The following is a 20079-nucleotide window of genomic DNA, read 5'->3' as shown; positions in this document are numbered from 1 at the left end:
CCGTCTGGCGCCTCCCTGGGTCACGCGCCGCCGATCGCTTCCCGGGACCAGTTGTCCTCCGACTTGGAACTCTTGCCCACTCCGGACCATGTGTCGTCTTCGCCCGTCGGGTGCCCCGGCCCGATGGAAGTCGACCCTTCGGCCCCTCCTGTCTCTCTACGGGCGCATACGCCGCATGTTGGCGTGCACCCTGGAGCAGGTTTTCAGGCGTTTCCTAGCTCCCCGCGGACCGAATGGCAGGGTGCGGGTGGCACAGCCTCGCCTGTTGTTAGGCTCCCCATTCGTCGCATACGTCTACGAGGTAGGGAGAAATGATAATCACGATAAGAGTAATCAGGCCTCACACGGAAAAATTTAAGTGCTCGTTTTTCCTGCGCGCCGTTCAAGAGTGGAACGGTAGACAGACAGTATGAAGGTGGTTCGTTGAACCATCTGCCAAGGACTTTATTGTGAATAGCAGAGCAATCACGTAGATTTAGATGTATTTTGTGTGGTGTTCTTTTGTGGTAATTGAAAAATAAATTTTTATAAGAAGAAATTATTTGGAGTGCCGTTGATTAAAACAAGCAGCCAAGTAAAAAAATTATAAGTTTAAATTATCATACATCTTGGGTAAATTTAGCACTATGAGAGATAAAAGTAATAATGCAAGATTTTGTCGAACCTGCTTTGATAACAGTGGAGTGGACTGACCGCCCAGATCGTTTGTTGGCCGTACGCCGATCATTAATATTGTGCGTCATCCACAGAGGCGCTGTCCGGAAACTGCGTTTACAGATCGGCTTAACTGACCCCAGTGGCGCTCGAGTGGCTGCCACATAATTCGAACATCAATGATTTTCGGCAACGGCCAGCAAACGATATTCCGGCAGCCTTGCAGTTCTCCTAGGTGAAACACAGAGAAGTTGGCAGGCAAGCTTAATTTCGGTGAAATGAAATAGTGGTAAACAACAACAATTATTCATTTTAAATAGATAAATGCTTTACACACCTTGAAAATATCTTTCAAGTACAACTGGTTATTGCAAAATCATTCGAGAGAGCGATCATCAAGAGACGGTGATCGACAAGGGCGGAGACATCAATGGAGAGCGGCGTACCTCAGGGAAGAGAGAGAGGGAGAGAGGGGAGAGAGAGAGAGAGAGAGAGAGAGAGAGAGAAAGAGAGAGAGGGGGGAGGGGAGAGAGAGAGAGAGAGAGAGCCAGATGCCGAAATGAGAAATTAGGATGGTTGCAGGTACTAGTAGATGGGAACAATGGCAGGAGGGTGTCCGCAATGAGGAAATCAAAGAAAAACTGAGAATGAACTCTATAGATGTAGCAGTCAGGGCGAACAGGCATAGATGGTGGGGTCATGTTACACGCATGGGAGAAGCAAGGTTACTAAAGGAACTCATGGGCTCAGCAGTAGAGGGTAGGAGGAGTCGGGGTGGACCAAGGAGAAGGTACCTGGATCCGGTTAAGAATGATTTTGAAGTAATAGGCTTAAGATCAGAAGAGGCACCAATGTTAGCACTGAATATGGCATCATGGAGTAATTTTATAAGGGGAACTATGCCCCAGACTGAACGCTGAAGGGCATAATCAGTCTTGATGGTCATATACATTATAAGATAAATTAAAGACAGTACGAGGAATTAATAGAAAAACAGAGCGTATATTACGTAGGGGTACATGAATTATTTTAGTTTTGGCGCTTAAATTTATTCACACATAAAAAGAAACATTTCACTGAGTCAGGTTATATGAGACAATTTGATTTTAAAGTTCAATAATTGTTGTTCATTCATGATTAGGGTAAGAATTGTTTATCCCAGTTTATAAAACTGTGTCTCTTGTAACGCATTTGTCTATTGTTCATGAAATTATATTGGATAATAGAGCAAATATATTGGTAGTTTAACTCTCAAGTTACAGAATTTTTCAGTAACAAATACAAAAGTTTCCATATTTCTCTTAGATACCTTTTTCTCGGCTAGGGATGAAAATATAACAAAATTTGTGGGTTGTTGCTAGCATTTGTAGACTTAGAGAAAGCTTTTGACAAAGTTGATTGGAATACTCTCTTTCAAATTCTGAAGGTGGCAGGGGTAAAATACAGGGAGCGAAAGGTTATTTACAATTTGTACAGAAAGGAGATGGCAGTTATAAGACTCGAGGGGTATGAAAGGGAAGCAGTGGTTGGGAAGGGAGTGAGACAGGGATGTAGCCTATCCCCGATGTTATTCAATCTGTATATTGAGCAAGCAATAAAAGAAAGAAAAGAAAAGTTTGGAGTAGGTATTAAAATCCGTGGAGAAGAAATAAAAAGTTTGAGGTTCGCCGATGACATTGTAATTCTGTCAGAGACATCAAAGGACTTGGAATAGCAATTGAACGGAATGGACAGTGTCATTATAGGAGGGAATAAGATGAACATCAACAAAAGCGAAACGAGGATAATGGAATGTAGTCGAATTAAGTCGGGTGATGCTGATGGAATTAGATTAGGAAATGAGACACGTACAGTAGTAAAGGAGTTTTGCTATTTGGGGAGCAAAATAACTGATGATGGTCGAAGTAGAGACGATATAAAATGTAGACTGGCAATGGCAAGGAAAGCGTTTCTGAAGAAGAAAACAATTGTTAGATTTAAGTGTCAGGAAGTCGTTTCTGAAGGTATTTGTATGGAGTGTGGCCATGTATTGAAGTGAAACATGGACGATAAATAGTTTGGACAAGAAGAGAATAGAAGCTTTCGAAATGTGGTGCTACAGAAGAACGATGAAGATTAGATGGGTAGATCACATAACTAATGAGGAGGTATTGAATAGAATTGGGGAGAAGAGGAGCTTGTGGCACAACTTGACTAGAAGAAGGGATTGGTTGGTAAGACATGTTCTGAGACATCGAGGGATCACCAATTTAGTATTGGAGGGCAGCGTGGAGGGTAAAAATCGTAGAGGGAGACGATGAGATGAATACACTAACCAGATTCAGAAGGATGTAGGCTGCAGTAGGTACTGGGAGATGAAGAAGCTTGCACAGGATAGAGTAGCATGGAGAGCTGCATCAAACCAGTCTTAGGACTGAAGACCACAACAACAACAACAATGATATTATACTTAGGGCTTTCTGTTTCAAAGCATAAATACTACTGGACCAGCAAATGGAGTTCTACACAGCTGCATCTGCAATCAACAATTAGGTGGAACATTGTAAAAAAACTGTAAATGGATATATCCTACAACAAGCGTTTCTGTTATGTTCAACCCACACATTTTCCGTTCTTTATAAAGAGAGTATGTTAAGTGATAGACCACGCCTGTGATGGTGTAACACTGACTAAAAATGTATAGTGCCGACCACAGAGTGCTGTATAAATGCCCCATCTCTGAGATCCTTATTAGCCAGGCGGCGTGGTATTCACAAGACCAATGGCTGTTATTCTTTGCTTTGCTGCCAAAGGACAAACAGCGTTAGACATCTGGTGGACAATCAATAATGTGAACTATGGCGACCCTTTTTCCAAGGTGTCCAAACACGAATAATGTGCTGTTATTCTTTCCTTTGCTTACGAAGGCAGGCAGCAGTAGACACCCGCTGCAGAATCAATAATGTGAACTATGGTGACCCTTTTTCTAACGTGTCCAAACATGACGAACATGCTGTTATTCTTATCTTGGCTGCGGAAGGACAAACAGTGGTAGACATCCACTACAGAATCAGTAATGTGTATGGGGAAGCATATCTCTTGGAATTGTAGAATTGTGCACCTAACTTCCTTGCTGCTTCATGATAATACGGGACCCCATATTGGAAATGGTGTAAAGCAGATGTTCAAATGGTTCAAATGGCTCTGAGCAATATGGGACTTCTGAGGTCATCAGTCCCCTAGAACTTAGAACTACTTAAACCTAACTAACCAAAGGACATCACACACATCCATGTCCAAGGCACGATTCGAACCTGCGACCGTAGCAGTCCCGCTGTTCCGACTGCAGCGCCTAGAACCGCACGGCCACCGCGGCCGGCTAAAGCAGATATTATGCCAACTCAAGTGGTAGACTCTCGAGCATCTGCCCTATAGTCATCTTTCCCTATGTGATAATAACGCCTCTGATCCCTTAAAAAAGGCCTAAGAGGGTAGACCATTCCTGTCAGATGAGAATGTGCAGCATGTAGTTACGGATGTCTTCATGCAGCACGACACGTTGTTTTACCAAAAGGATATTTTCAGCGTGGCGCGTCAGTGGAATGTTTGCCTCAGTGCTCATGGTGATTTTGTTTGAGTGGCAAACCGATTCTGGACTGTACGGCCTTTGAAAGGAAGCTATTTGACCCCAGCTTGTTGTGACCATGTTGCTTCCACTGTTACAAGAAATTATTTCTATAGTAAACATAGAATACTTTCCTTAAGATTTTTGCCACTCATTCATAGAAAAGTGTAGCTGTAAATTTAGTGTCAAAGACAATAATAACCTTGATGACCTGGGAGTAGATGTTGGGAATAGTGTATTTATATTTACAGTGATCGATAAATAGTTCACTCACTTTTCAGAGAACTGTCAGAGGATGTCGAGACATATATCAACACCCCATGCTGCTAGGCTGTGTAAGTGATCGAGGTGATGAGTAGGAGAAAGGTTGATAAGCATCTCAGTGTCAATAATGTATCGAACTTGGAGTTCGACACAGTGGTACTGTTTTAAAACCATCGATTTACTGACATCAAAGTAATATTAGCCATGGATGAACCGACAATCTCTGTGCGGAACTTACCTACAACTGTTAAGATATTTAACAACAGAGAGTGCACACACCTCCAGGAGCAGTCTTTTAATAGTTTAATGTATACAAGGCATGCAGTACATTGCAAGCTAGAGTGGGCACTAGGGTGGCAGCCATATACCCCCGATTCTATGACACATTCATGAGTAATCTGTTTGAGTTAGCTCGCCAGACACTGCGCCCATCAGAAGTAATCATACCTCAACTGTACAATGCTTACTGTGATTAGATGGAGCTGGAGATGTATGATTCACTTTCACCAAATGTGGACTCAGAACCGTCATGTAATTTAAGTCTGTTTATATACTCAGCTATATGCAAGATTTCACAAAGTTAAAATGGCATATATGTTTTATTTGTTATACTACGAAACTCCTCATATCCTGAAGTATCCTAACTGTTACATCCGTTGTTGTTCAAATGTGTTTGTAATCTTATGGGACTTAACTACTAAGGTCATCAGTCCCGAAACATACACACTACTTAACCTAAATCACCCTAAGGACAAACACACACACCCATGCCCGAGGGAGGACTCGAACCTCCGCCGGAAGCAGCCGCACAGACCATGACTGCAGCGCCCTAGACTGCTCGGCTAATCCCGCACGGCCGTTACATCCGTGACTGAATGGGGTGTTCACAACCAGCACGAAAAAATCGAACAAACATAAACGATGTTATACTGTGCAGGATGGGAAACACAAATAACTCCATTTTCGTTTACAAAGGTGAAATGTAAACAACCCAAATGGAGCACAAAAAATACTGCAGAACGGCAAAACTTCCATGGGCATATGTGGAAGGAAGTCGTTCGTCGTCAACCACTGTTAACAAGGAGGGAAGAAGCAGTGCTTTGGAGAATATGTAAAGAAATTCAGTTGTTATTTAAAGAAAGGAAGTTTTCTTTCTTTTTTGTCGCGCTCTTTAGTAATAATTGAAAAATTAATTGCTAAATTTATCACTAACAGAGATAAAGGTAATAATTCAAGATTGTGTCTAACGTGCTTTGATACCGTGGACTGGCTGTGCACATCATTTGTTGGCCATATGCCGATCATTAATAATGCGCGTTATGCACAGAAGAGCTGCCAGGAAACTATGTTTGCAGATCAGCTTAACAGATCTCAGGGACGTACGACTGGCTGCTACAAATTTGACCATCAACGATGTTCGGCAGCAGCCAGCAAGCGATATGTCGGCAGTCTTACTGTTCTCCTAGCTTAAACAGACAAGGTTAAAGTTGTTGAAATGAAACACTGGTAAACAATAACAATTATTCATATAGTGAATAATGGGTGAAAAAAATTGGAGGGCATCGCACATCATATGGAAATAGGAGGAGTCTGCAGCATTGACTAGCGCTCGTATACAACTGTCTGAAAGTGTAAGTTTAGCCCCAGTGGTCCACAGTGACAAGTAGCAGATGTCCAGTATTTTGCCAAGGCTCTCTCCATCTCAACCAAGTGGTGTCAGTCAATCACTATATGGTAATCAATGGTATGCCAGTGGACAGATGTGGGTCGATGGACTGTAATACACACTGCAGCTAATCATGCGATCAATTTTTGCAGTTTTACCAGTTACTCCGTAATTTAAACGCCAGCCAGTAAGACAGCAGAATGTTTCCCAATTTTTGTATTATCACTAAACCACCCCTCCATTACGTTGCAAGTACCATTTACTAGAATGGAAAAGCTGATAGATGACTGTGCAATACGTCCACTCGGTGATGTACACCAATGTATACTAGACAGCCTCCTATAACGATGCAATTACGTTATCTGCATATTACCAGAACCTCGATCATAGTGCAGAATTTACCATTACGACTGGCCATCTTTCCCTGTGTGGATGGGAGTCTTAGAGCAGTCTCACGTTCATAGGATAAATTCAGAGATTCATAGATTCCCCCACATTGTACTTTACCAATCCTCCCTGCAATTCAGTCGCTAATTTAATCTGCACCTCACCAAAAGTGTGGGGGTTCTATACCCATTAGATTCCATGTCTCGTGAAGGGAGAGAGTATGCTGTCATTAACTGCTGATCAGCGAAAACTGTTCCACACCTATCTTACCCACGGTACCCATCTCTCCAGATGAGTGCATGTCGAGAAATTTAGTACCTCTTATCGGCGTATGGTAGATATGAGACAGCTACAACACATGAGAGAGCTTGTCTGCAGACTCATGTAGCGAAGCATTTGATGGAAACTCAAAGCCTGGAAACAGTTCTACATCTTCATTGGATTTTCATTCTACCATGTAGGGATCTGCAACAGGGAGTTATCATGTGCACAGAGTTGATTTTTCCTGCTGCTCTGATATCTTTCCTATAAGTATATGCTCATATTGCTTAGGAGATGACCTCCTTTACTTTTTTTATACATTCAAACTCTGATATGTCCCCACAACGATGTCACACCAGCTACAATTTGTTGATTTCGGATTTTTTATCCTAGTAATAAGACATCCCTCAATTGGCTGTCTATCGACTGCACTTAGCATCCTGGAACGTGAGAGCTTCTCTTGTTTGTGCCTGCAGTCTATATTCCTAGCATCATAATTTACAGACGAACAGTTAGCAAGTTACGAATTTGAACCGCAACTGTCTGTCACTGACAACTCTGCACACATACAGAGACTACGCATGCATATTACCAATAGTGAAGCCTCGATTTCAACCACTTGTAAATTGTTTTCAACAGTGCTACAGCTCCTAAAATAACGGAAAACTCTTCGCAAAACGGTTCTATAGGGGATGTAAGCACATTTAAATTCATCCTTCTGAAGTGTATGTAGACCAACGTGGGAATTATATAAAAATGTTAGAAGGAGCCACAATCAAGCTACAGTAGACCATTACGAACAGTATTGTAAGGTGCTTAAGAATGTTATTAGGAAGACAAAGGGTATGTGGTATGCAAATAGAATATTTAATCTCAAGATAAAATTAAAACCATATGTCAGTTGTGAATGAAGTGTCTGGTCAGCAGCACAAGGTGACGATATAAAGTTAGATCATAGCAAAAATATTTCTGTTACTGATAAATCAGATATATGTACAGTAGTTAACAATAATTTTCTGAGCATTGCTGGTGAATTAAATAAAAATTTAGTTTTTACAGGGAATCATATAACTCTCTTGGTAAATGCCTTTCCGAGATTGTTGTCTGAAATACTCCTCTGTGGTAGAGGCAAGGGGGAGATTGAGTCAATAATTAAATCACTGAAGACTAAGGACTCTCATGGATATGATGGAGTGTCTATCATAACATTAAAGTACTGTGCTGCACATGTTAGCCCTGCATTTAGCCATATTTGTAATTTTTCCTTTAGGAATGATCAGTTTCCTGAACAATTAAAGTACTCAGTAGTAAAGCCGCTTTATAAAAAGAGATAAAAGGATAATGTAGACAATTTTAGACCTATTTATATGCCCTCAGTGTTTGCTAAGGTTAATGAAAATACTTTATATGTAAGGATAATTAATTATTTTATAACGAGCTATCAAATTTACAGTTGGGTTTCAGAAGCCGTTTAACTCCTGAAAATGCTATATTCTCTTTTCTCTGTGAGGTACTGGATGGGTTAAACAAAAGATTGCGAACGCTAGGCATATTTCTTGATTTAACTAAGGCGTTTGATTGTGTTGATCACAAAATATTGCTCCACAAGTTGGACCATTATAGAATACGGGGAGTAGCTCACAGTTGGTTCACCTCTTACTTCAGTAACAGCAAGCAAAAGGTCATTATTCGCAATGTTGAGAATGGGTGTGATGTGGGATCTGAGTGGGGTACGGTCAAGTGGGTTGTCCCTAGGGACCAGTGTTGGGGCCACTCCTATTCCTTATTTATATAAATTATATGCCCTCTGGTATTAAAGGTAACTCTAAAATATTTCTGTTTGCTAATGACGCTCGCTTGGTAGTAAAGGATGTTCTGTGCAACATTGTCACGGTTTCTAACAGTGCTGAGTTCATGGTTTGTAGAAAATAAACTAACATAAAATCACAGTAAGACTCAGTTTTTGCAGTTTCTAACACACTATTCAACAAACCCTGACGTTTTAATTTCACAGAATGGGCATATGACTAGCGAAACTGAACAGTTCAAATTTCTAGGTGTTCAGATATAGTAAACTGTCGTGGAAAGCTCACATTCAGTATCTTGTTCAAAGACTTATTGCTGCAATTTTTGCTATTCGAAAGGTATCTGAAGTGAGTGATCGCTCGACACGAAAATTAATTACTTTGCTTATTTTCATTCGCTTATGTGATATGGTATTATATTTAGCGTAACTCTTCCCATTCTAAAAGGAACCTCTTGTCGACCCCTGTTAACGAGTCTGCGTATTTTGACGTTGGCCTCTCAATATATATATATTTGCTCCTCAATTTGGTCCTACGGAACTTGACGTATAAAAAATAAATAAATATATATATATATATATATATATATATATATATATATATATATATATATACTCCTGGAAATGGAAAAAAGAACACATTGACACCGGTGTGTCAGACCCACCATACTTGCTCCGGACACTGCGAGAGGGCTGTACAAGCAATGACCACACGCACGGCACAGCGGACACACCAGGAACCGCGGTGTTGGCCGTCGAATGGCGCTAGCTGCGCAGCATTTGTGCACCGCCGCCGTCAGTGTCAGCCAGTTTGTCGTGGCATACGGAGCTCCATCGCAGTCTTTAACACTGGTAGCATGCCGCGACAGCGTGGACGTGTACCGTATGTGCAGTTGACGGACTTTGAGCGAGGGCGTATAGCGGGCACGCGGGAGGCCGGGTGGACGTACCGCCGAATTGCTCAACATGTGGGGCGTGAGGTCTCCACAGTACATCGATGTTGTCGCCAGTGGTCGGCGGAAGGTGCACGTGCCCGTCGACCTGGGACTGGACCGCAGCGACGCACGGATGCACGCCAAGACCGTAGGATCCTACGCAGTGCCGTAGGGGACCGCACCGCCACTTCCCAGCAAATTAGGGACACTGTTGCTCCTGGGGTATCGGCGAGGACCATTCGCAACCGTCTCCATGAAGCTGGGCTACGGTCCCGCACACCGTTAGGCCGTCTTCCGCTCACGCCCCAACATCGTGCAGCCCGCCTCCAGTGGTGTCGCGACAGGCGTGAATGGAGGGTCGAATGGAGACGTGTCGTCTTCAGCGATGAGAGTCGCTTCTGCCTTGGTGCCAATGATGGTCGTATGCGTGTTTGGCGCCGTGCAGGTGAGCGCCACAATCAGGACTGCATACGACCGAGGCACACAGGGCCAACACCCGGCATCATGGTGTGGGGAGCGATCTCCTACACTGGCCGTACACCACTGGTGATCGTCGAGGGGACACTGAATAGTGCACGGTACATCCAAACCGTCATCGAATCCATCGTTCTACCATTCCTATACCGGCAAGGGAACTTGCTGTTCCAACAGGACAATGCACGTCCGCATGTATCCCGTGCCACCCAACGTGCTCTAGAAGGTGTAAGTCAACTACCCTGGCCAGCAAGATCTCCGGATCTGTCCCCCATTGAGCATGTTTGGGACTGGATGAAGCGTCGTCTCACGCGGTCTGCACGTCCAGCGCGAACGCTGGTCCAACTGAGGCGCCAGGTGGAAATGGCATGGCAAGCCGTTCCACAGGACTACATCCAGCATCTCTACGATCGTCTCCATGGGAGAATAGCAGCCTGCATTGCTGCGAAAGGTGGATATACACTGTACTAGTGCCGACATTGTGCATGCTATGTTGCCTGTGTCTATGTGCCTGTGGTTCTGTCAGTGTGATCATGTGATGTATCTGACCCCAGGAATGCGTTAGTAAAGTTTCCCCTTCCTGGGACAATGAATTCACGGTGTTCTTATTTCAATTTCCAGGAGTGTATATATATATATATATATATATATATATATATATATATATATATATATATTGCTTACTGTCATTTCTTGTTAACAATATTAGCTTTTTCCCAAGAATAAGCAGCTTTCACAAAGTTAATAGTCGGCAGAAATCAAACCTGCATTTGGATGGGACTTCCTTAACTCTTGTGCATAAAGGTGTGCAGTATACTGCTTCATCGATTTCCAATAAGATACCATTCGAATTCAAAAATCTTAGCCGTAATTCAAGAGCTTTCAAATCGAAACTGAAGTGGTTCCTCATTGGTTACTCCTTCTATTGTGTCGAGGAGTTACTTGAAAAATTAAGCTGATTCTTGCTGTATTGTTGATTGAGTTTACTTGAACTTATGGACTGACTTTTTTAGGGTTCATAAAGATTTTATTTTTGTCTGTTATTAGTTTTATTTTGTAATTTCATGTACTGATATGTTTCATGACCTTGGAGATTTGCTCCTCAATTTGGTCCTACGGAACTTGACGTATATGCAAATTATATTCTGCAACTTACTTACCGATATTTCGTATCAGTGGTGTCTAGATTCTCCAGTAATAACAACAAACCAATGCATCCTTCTGCTCCTCTCACACATCCCTTTACACTCTTAAAGATCCACAAAGACGGGACATGATCATCCCAATTCCACTATTTTATGTGCTAGATGTCCTCGGAAGAAGGGAGACAGTCCGTCATGAGTATTAATCTTATGTACAAGATAGAACAGAACTTTAGCTGGATGGTATATAACAGCACTGTACTCGAATGCACCCAGTCACTCACAACCAAATGTTCTACAGATGCAATGGATTAGCTCCATTTTCTGTACGTCTATGTCCATGTATCTGTCGTGGATAGCACCGATAAACTGAACCCAGTCGTCTCGCTGGTGGATCCACATTGTACCTAAAGAAGGCTCAGCGTGTTTCAAAAAAAGAAGGACCGGTTATATCGTCTCAAAAATTGAGTTATAACGTCACGCAGCATGACATCACTGATGAGCGTCTAAAACTACACAAAAATTTGTAGTACCAAGTTAAACCTCGCAATCCTATGATCCACTTTTTATGAGTTTGACAGCAGCCCGCTAAAGGCAGAAAACTTGCACCTTGTAGCAGACACAAGTGTTTGTTCATCAAAGTAAGTGGTTGGCTTGCTAGCAAGTCTCAAACAAAAATTTTTTCTGGTTGTTTGTCAATTTCACTATGACCTTGTAAACTTGCGCGCCGGCTACAGAAAGAAGAAACGCTTTGATCTTCGTATCTTGCAGCTGATGTGCCGCCGTGTAATTCATCGTCTGAGCTAAATTCCCGGCCAGCCCTCATTCTCTATGTTGAAACTGCGGAATGGTGGAATGGACGATGGAAGCTGCCGCTGAGGATTGCTTGTAGATTCTGTTGTTGTTGTTGTTGTTGGGTTAGGCAAGTGTCCCTTGCCATTAGGGAACAGGTCGTTGAATAATTACGGCTTGCAGTAACCGTTGGACTTGCTCGTTCTGTAACGTAATAACACTCTTTTAGAGAACGTCTCGTGACGAAGCAGCCTTGCCGGTAAGAAATTGGACACCACATACAAAATCACAGACTCGTCTCTGTAGTAGTGTCCGCGCTTAGTCTATCGTCTACACATCAATGTACTAGACATGTATAAAGAAATAGCAAGAAATAAATAACCAGTAACATGAGTGGTTGGGCAAAATTAATCCTGTAAATTTTCCTCCTCGGTGCAAGTTGTTGTATGGTACCTTTGTTACGGCCACAAAAGAAGATTTTACTCGTCGACACCCTCACCTGCACTGAGGGAAGTACTGGGAGAGGAGAACGAGGAGAACTCTGAAACACTGATAATGATTACTGACAAGAAGGCACCTCTGTAGATGAATACTCAATGTTGTACAAATCGGCTCAAACAACTTATCCTGAAGTTCAACTACTAAGGCTGGATAGTAAACAGTTCTTATTCTATTACAATGTTCACTGAAAACGGGCTGATGTGGATTCGCTAGAAGCAGACGATTCGGCGGGAAGTACACGGCCTAACGCGATCTTCTCAGTGGCCGAGCCGACTTTCAACTGCCCGCCCTGCTGTCGCTTGCCGTCTTGGAGTGGGTTGTCGACCTGTCGCCGCCCTTACTGCTGCCCGGTGGTGCGTGCTGCGCTTACGACACCACAACAGTGACTGACAACAGAGCAACATCTAAAAACTAAGTGATGATATTTCGGGAATACATTTGTCTGGGTGACATATTTAAGTGGTAACATTGAAAAATCACCGGTTAATGCAAGTCCGAGATAAGAAGTTGTAAATGTGAGCGTCTGATTCAGTAATAACAAGAATGTTGACTGCAAGCATACCAGCGTGCATGCACTGCGTTGCGCAGCTGCCGGATGTCAGTTTGTGGGATGATGTTTGTGGATGATGCTGGAGTTTATTATATCTCTTAAAAGAAATATAATGTTATGTTGTTTATTTAGTTAGCGGAAACACTCTCCTAGTAAATTCTAGGATCCGTCACTGATCCTTAGTGGAGTTAGTTTTTACTTTTAGCTTTCAAAAAAAAAAATACAAAAGAGGTATAATAAGCAAAATAATGAATTTCGTAGGTTGCCAATTACGTATTATATCTGGTGTTAACGAGCGCCAGGCTCCTTACAAATTACTGTAAATGCAATAGCGTAATAGTACTCAGCTCTGAAATTATTACTATCACAGAAAATAGACAAGTTTTAATAAAATTATTTCACTGGATTACTTCAATTAATCTCACAGAATATTTTTACATAATTTCTTCCGCTCCAGCTATCAGGCATTGTGCTGTGAAAAAATATCTTTAAATGTACCGCGTAATGGCGGCTAATTGTTAACAGTCAGAGATTACTGTTACTCGCTCCGCAGCAGCTGGAAACATGCTAAATAATTTTCATTAAATATTCTTTTCATAAGATAAATGTGGCGTAGGTTCTTGAAATAACACACGGAGATCACTTTATACTAATATATTCTTACTAGGACACAGTTTACACCATTAAATATTTGCAATTACGTTACGACAGAAAAAAATGCTAGCGCAGCACAATAGCTTGCGTACCTTATTCCAGCTCACACCAGAACGAACAGAACAAAACAGACTAGACAGAAGAATGAGCATTGCATTGTATTTTATACTCTTACGAAGATAATCACATTACAATCTCATACAATAAAAATAATGTCTTTTCTGCATTTATCGATATATATATATATATATATTGTATATTTTTACAGTTAAATCAATGATAAATCAATGCTTGCAATTAATTTTGAGTCACATACTGTCGGTTTTATTTATGTTTCACCTTGATAAGGGTGAATATTGCAAAAGGGATACTACAAGTTGTTGCCTAATGATGCCCCACATGTGCTCGATTAGGGACAGATCTGGTGATAACGTAGGTCAAGGCTACATGACCTGCGGGGCCGCCTGCATTGCCACCCGCACCGCCCTCGCCATTCAGCCAGCACGCTATTCGTTCGTTTCTTTCATCAGTCGACTCGACTGAACAGACTTATCGAGGAGTTGTACTTTCTTATGCAGCACGTTTCTGTCTGACAAAGATAGCTAACACATACCTACAAGAAAAGTCGCGGCCATTCTAGTGATCTCGATGCGTTATTCTGACAGGGATTTGTTCCAGAAAAGTCTCGAAAACTCTACTGTTTTCTTGTACAGAGAACCTTCGATACCTAGTGTTACAAATGTGCACTACAGGCCGAATAGGGAACTAGTTTACATTCATAAGCAGAAATATTAAGACTGATTGATGAATAAGTAAAAAGTCCTAATTGTAGCAAGTACAAGTGTGAAGATTAGCAGAGAGGGAGAGTGATCAGTTGATTGTGAAGTATTAACAATAGAAAGAGGATGAACTTAATGGTTTAAACTGTGGAGCACTCACACTGATTGTCCTATTGACGATGTAATTAACCAATTTTCCAGGAAAACTAGGAGCATAGAGTACATCATTTAAGGAAGAGAACCACAATTGTAACTTTTTTTATATCATAATATGACATTGTCTTGTACAGGCGTATAATTAGTTCAAAAAAAATTTTCTTGAACTTTGCACGTGACTTGCTTATTCCTCATCACGGTAAAAGCAAATGTAGCTCGAGATATCTTTAGCGCCCCCTCCTTGAGGTTTTTTGTATCCGCCACTGGTTACAACAGCCGGATGTCGGCGAGCGTTTCCTATTAGATAACACCCCATGCCTCGGGGAAGATCAGTTTGGATTCCATAGAAATATTGGAATACGTCAGGGAATACTGACCCTACGGCTTATCTTAGAAGCTAGATTAAGAAAAGGCAAACCTACGTTTCTAGCATTTGTAGACTTGTAGAAAGCTTTTGACAATAATGACTGGAATACTCTCTTTCAAATTCTGAAGGTGGCAGGGGTCAAATACAGGAAGCGAAAGGCTATTTACAATTTGTACAGAAACCAGATGGCAGTTATAAGAGTCGAGGGACATGAAAGGGAAGCAGTGGTTGGGAAGGGAGTGAGACAGGGTTCTAGCCTCTCCCCGATGTTATTCAATCTGTATATTGAGCAAGCAGTGAAGGAAACAAAAGAAAAATTCAGAGTAGGTACTAAAATCCATCTGGAAGAAATAAAAACTTTAAGGTTCGCCGATGACATTGTAATTCTGTCAGAGACAGCAAAGGATTTGGAAGAGCAGTTGGACGGAATGGATAGTGTCTTGAAAAGTGGATATAAGATGAACATCAACAAAAGCAAAACGAAGGTAATGGAATGTTGTAGAGTTAACACGGGCGATGCTGAGGCAATTAGATTAAAAATGACACACTTAAAGTAGTAAAGCAAAATAAATGATGATGGTCGAAGTAGACAGGATGTCAAATGTAGACTGGCAATGGCAAGGAAAGCGTTTCTGAAGAAGAGAGTATAGATTTAAACGTCAGGAAATCGATTCTGAAGGTATTTGTATGGCCATGTATGGAAGTGAAACATGGACGATAAATAGTTTGGGCAAGAAGAGAATAGAAGCTTTTGAAATGTGGTGCTACAGAAGAATGCTGAAGATTAGATGGGTAGATCACATAACTAATGAGGAGGTATTGAATAGAATTGGGGATAAGAGGAGTTTGTGGCACAACTTGGCTAGAAGAAGGGATCGGTTGGTAGGACATGTTCTGAGACATCAAGGGATCACCAGGTTAGTATTGGAGGGCAGCGTGGAGGGTAAAAATCGTAGAGGGAGACCAAGAGATGAATACACGAAACAGATTCGAAAGGATGTAGGTTGCAGTAGGTACTGGGAGATGAAGAGGCTTGCACAGGATAGAGTAGCATGGAGAGCTGCATCAAACCAGTCTTAGGACTGAAGACCGCAACAACAACAACAACACCCCATGGAATGCTGTTCATGAATGGCAGGAAAACTGGTCGAATCACCAGACTGATCAAAAAATTTGCAGTAAGGGTACGTGGGACAACCACGAGAGCGCTCCTGGTGTCAAACGAAATAGTACCCCAGAACTGCAGATGCAGGTACAGTGTGTCTAGCATGCACACAGGTTTGTTGCAGGCCATCTATTGGCCTCTAAGAAACGCACACCTGGCACTGGCACAGAGGCAGGAAGAGCTTTCACCACAGAACTCAAAAGACCTCCACCCCACCCTCCAGTGAGCTCTCGCTTGGCACCACTGAAGTCGCAAACGGCAGTGGTTTGGGTTCAGTGTAATGCACGCTACAGGCCGTCTGTCTTCGAGCTGTCCTTGAAGTAACCGACCTGTTGCCGCTCATTGTGCCACTGTGGCGTCAGCTGCTTCTCAAATTGCTGCTGCACATGCAGGACGATTCACCAGAGCGATGCGCCGAACACCGTGGTCTTCCCTCTAAGCAGCGCCACAGCGCTTACAACCCCTCCAAGTTTTTCTGGAGGATCGCTGAAGAAACATCCAATTTCTCGTAGCCCTATTGCACAACCTCGTTCAAAGTTTCGTACACCCCGATCAACTCCTTCACGGTGTTGCGATTTTTCCCGTCAGTTTGTTACCGTTGCTTAGCACGCTGATGACATTTGGCATCTCTTTTGTCAGTAAATTCTCTCATAATGAAGTTTGGGTGTCTTCATGTCTTGTAAACAACTTTCTCCAGTGTTGTGAAGAACAAAGATCTATTGCAGTGCATCATCGATGTAGCGAAAGAAAATCACATTTAATCCTTGCGTGCGTGGCTCGTGTTCGTGCAGTCTCTCTCTTTTTTTACATTCTGTTTTTACTGTACTGCCACCTCATTTTGTTAATTCAGTTACTGGTGTTACTGAGTTGCGGCCTTGCCTGCCCGTGAGGGCCAGCAGCAGCGTTTATCGATGTATGCACCGCCGTATTATCTCTGTTGGTCTGCTACTAGTTCCAGGGTCGTGTGTTGAGAAGTTAGTTCGTATCTGGCAGTGGGTTGCAACATGCCAGCAGTTAGTTCGGACCTGGCACTGTTTGAATTCAGTCGGGCACAAGTTCAGTCGGGGCGCGGCAGCAGTGTGGTCCGGACCGCCATGACTCGCCCGACGGTTGCCGACACACATGATTGGGGTGGGGACGACACTGGTTGGTCGTCGGTCGGTCGTCTTGCCGGATGACGTGTATTTGTCCGGCGATCGCTTGTGGGTTGGCTGTGTGTGCCGATGCGTGATTCGTCCCTGTTATTGTACAGTAACTGCCGTTAGCATTGTCTAGTTCTTCGTGCAAGTGCTCGTGAAACTATGTGTGATTTTGACTGACAAGTTATTTTAAATGTTGTCGGGGTACTGGCTCTGAGGAGTCGGTCGGTTGGCGTGGAGCAGCGAGGAATTCTCGGCCGGGCGTAGTTTGGCCGTGACCCGCTGGCGGTCTCTACGCGGTGTCGGAGTGTATGGCGATGTTCCCATTGCTACGAGGTCCGTGGCTCACCGACCCTGGACACGAAATTTGAGTTTTTATTTCCCCTACGAGCAAGTCAAGACTGTTCATATTGTGTCGTTTGGAGTTCGTTGTCGGCTGTTGGGATATTTTCGTGAGCAACAACGTGGTTTTCAAGTCGCAAAATTGTAGCCACCCTCCGGTGGAGTTTCACTGTATTTGGTTAATTAAACTGAAGCGCCACAGCGGAATTTTCTGCCTTGTGGCCGTTACCGTTCGGTTACCTGCCCTGGGTGTGGACGAAATTTCAAGCAGCGTAGTTTCCTCATCGTGTTGTTGCTGTCCAGCACGATGTGTAGTTTTGACAGCTTGTGCATACTTGGTTGTGGGCGGCTACGCCTTTTACGTTTGTTTAGTGGTCGGGTGGAAAGCAAGTCGTCTTGTCGGTGGGTCCGTTGACTGTCTCTGAGTTGGGTTGCAGGCGGATCAGATATAGTTGGGCCGACTACTTGTCTCCCCTAAGCAGACGTTAATATTTCAAGTGCAGACCGACCCCCGCAAACTTCTGAGTGCTGCTGGCTGTACTGCCTTTTCTTACTGGTGTTTGATTGCGTATTTTTACTGGCTCACAGCCGATGGTTTGAATTTGTACGCTTTTAGTTGGGTTTTAAATAATGGGCCTTTAGACGTTTTAAAATTAAAATTCCTTACTTGCTAAATCAATATTTTTGGGCCTTTAGTCTCCTGTTTCAAAATTATTTAAGGAGAAAGTCTTCTTTCTGCCTTGTAAAAATTTATTGTAGTTGCTAGTTGCCTTCAGCCGTTTTAAAATTAAAATTCCTTTCTTATCAAGTGTCAGACTGTTTGGGGCTTCAGCCACATTTGAAATATTATTTAAGGATAAAACCTTGCGCTTTTAAAAATTAAAGAGGTTGTACCCATAAGACATAAGATTGTGTGACATATTCAGACGATAGTTAAGTTTTTGAAATTTGCGCTGTAATGTTTGGGCAACTAAATAAAGTTATATGTGTTCGAGTGTAGCTGACAGCCGCTCCGGTTTGGCCCCTTTCCACAATTCCAACTACCTGCTCTGTCCTGCGGATTTAACCAGGGGTTTCATTCAGATAATGAGTACTTCTGAAAATTTGACATATGCGTCCATATTACTAGGCAGTGTACTTATTATGAAACAATTTGCTTAGAAATACATTTTTCCTGGGAATGTAAATATGTGTGTGTATGCATAATGTGTTCCCACCTCTCGCCATATGAGGGTACATCCAGTCATATCCCCACGATCGTTTTGGTGGTACAGGTGCTGTGATGTGGAGAGGCATAATGTTGCACGGGCGTACCGACCTCCAAATTTCTGAACACCGTACACTCAACAGTCAACGTTATAGTGACGCTGTACTCCCTCTCCGTGTGCACAGTTTCAGGGGTGAATTTGGCCCTGATTTCATTTTTACGGATGGTAATGAGCGACCGCAGCGAAGAGCTCAAGTGAAAGAGCTCTTGCAACAAGAGGATATTCGGCGGATGAACTGGTCTGCTTGTTCTCCTGACTTAAATCCCATCGAAGATGTATGGGATGCGTTTTGGAGACTTACTGCAGATCGTCCCTACGCACTAACGACCATCCTGTACTTGTCAGCCCAGCTGCTGGAGTACTGGAACACCCTACCATAGGAACAGCTTACAAACTTTGTGGCAACCGTGGGCGCATGCGTTGCCGTCCGTCATAGAAAAAGCCAGAGAAAACCATACAACCGTAGTGTATTTGCCACCACATTGTAGCCACAAACTACAACCTCTAGATGTTATTTATGGCACCTTCAAAACCTTCATGCCAGAGCTTGTGAAAAGTTTCTCTAAAACAACCCAGGAAGGGTAATAACACAATTCCAAACCAGTAAGCTTCTTGGAGAGGCATTTATGCTGGCAGAAGTACCGTCAGCGATAAATGGATTTCGTTAACTGAAGGTGTTAAAGACGTAGTTAATAGGTCAATGCAAATTGAAGAAGTTGAATTTGATGTTGTAGCAGCAAATAGTGAAGAAGCAGTTGATAGTCCTGCTAATCAAAATGAAGCTGTGCAGGAAGGACAAGTGAGTGGCAATAACAATAATGGGGGCAATTTCATGGCTGACGCAAATGGGAAGGTAACATAGTCGACATCATCTGCAGTAAGCCCAAAATATATTATAGGCCTACCTTTACCAAACTTAAAATTAAGCCAGCAGCAAGAACAAAGAAAGACAGGGCAAAGAAGGGGACAGGCTATGACAATGACCTCTAGTCCTTACAAAACCGAGCTGTTAGGAGATAAGGCGAAGAAGAAAAAGCAGATCAAGAAAAGAAGAACAAACCCTGTGGATAAAGAAGAAATGACTAACACGTCTAAACCAGTCGTTGAAATTAAAAGGCTTAGTAACAAAGCAAAAGTGCAAATAGGAAAGCTAGGAGTAAAGTGCAAAAAGCTGC

This window comes from Schistocerca cancellata, chromosome 8 (genome assembly GCF_023864275.1).
Source record: "Schistocerca cancellata isolate TAMUIC-IGC-003103 chromosome 8, iqSchCanc2.1, whole genome shotgun sequence".
NCBI lineage: Eukaryota > Metazoa > Arthropoda > Insecta > Orthoptera > Acrididae > Schistocerca > Schistocerca cancellata.
The sequence above is the reverse complement of the archived record's forward strand: the minus strand, read 5'-3'. Positions refer to the sequence as shown.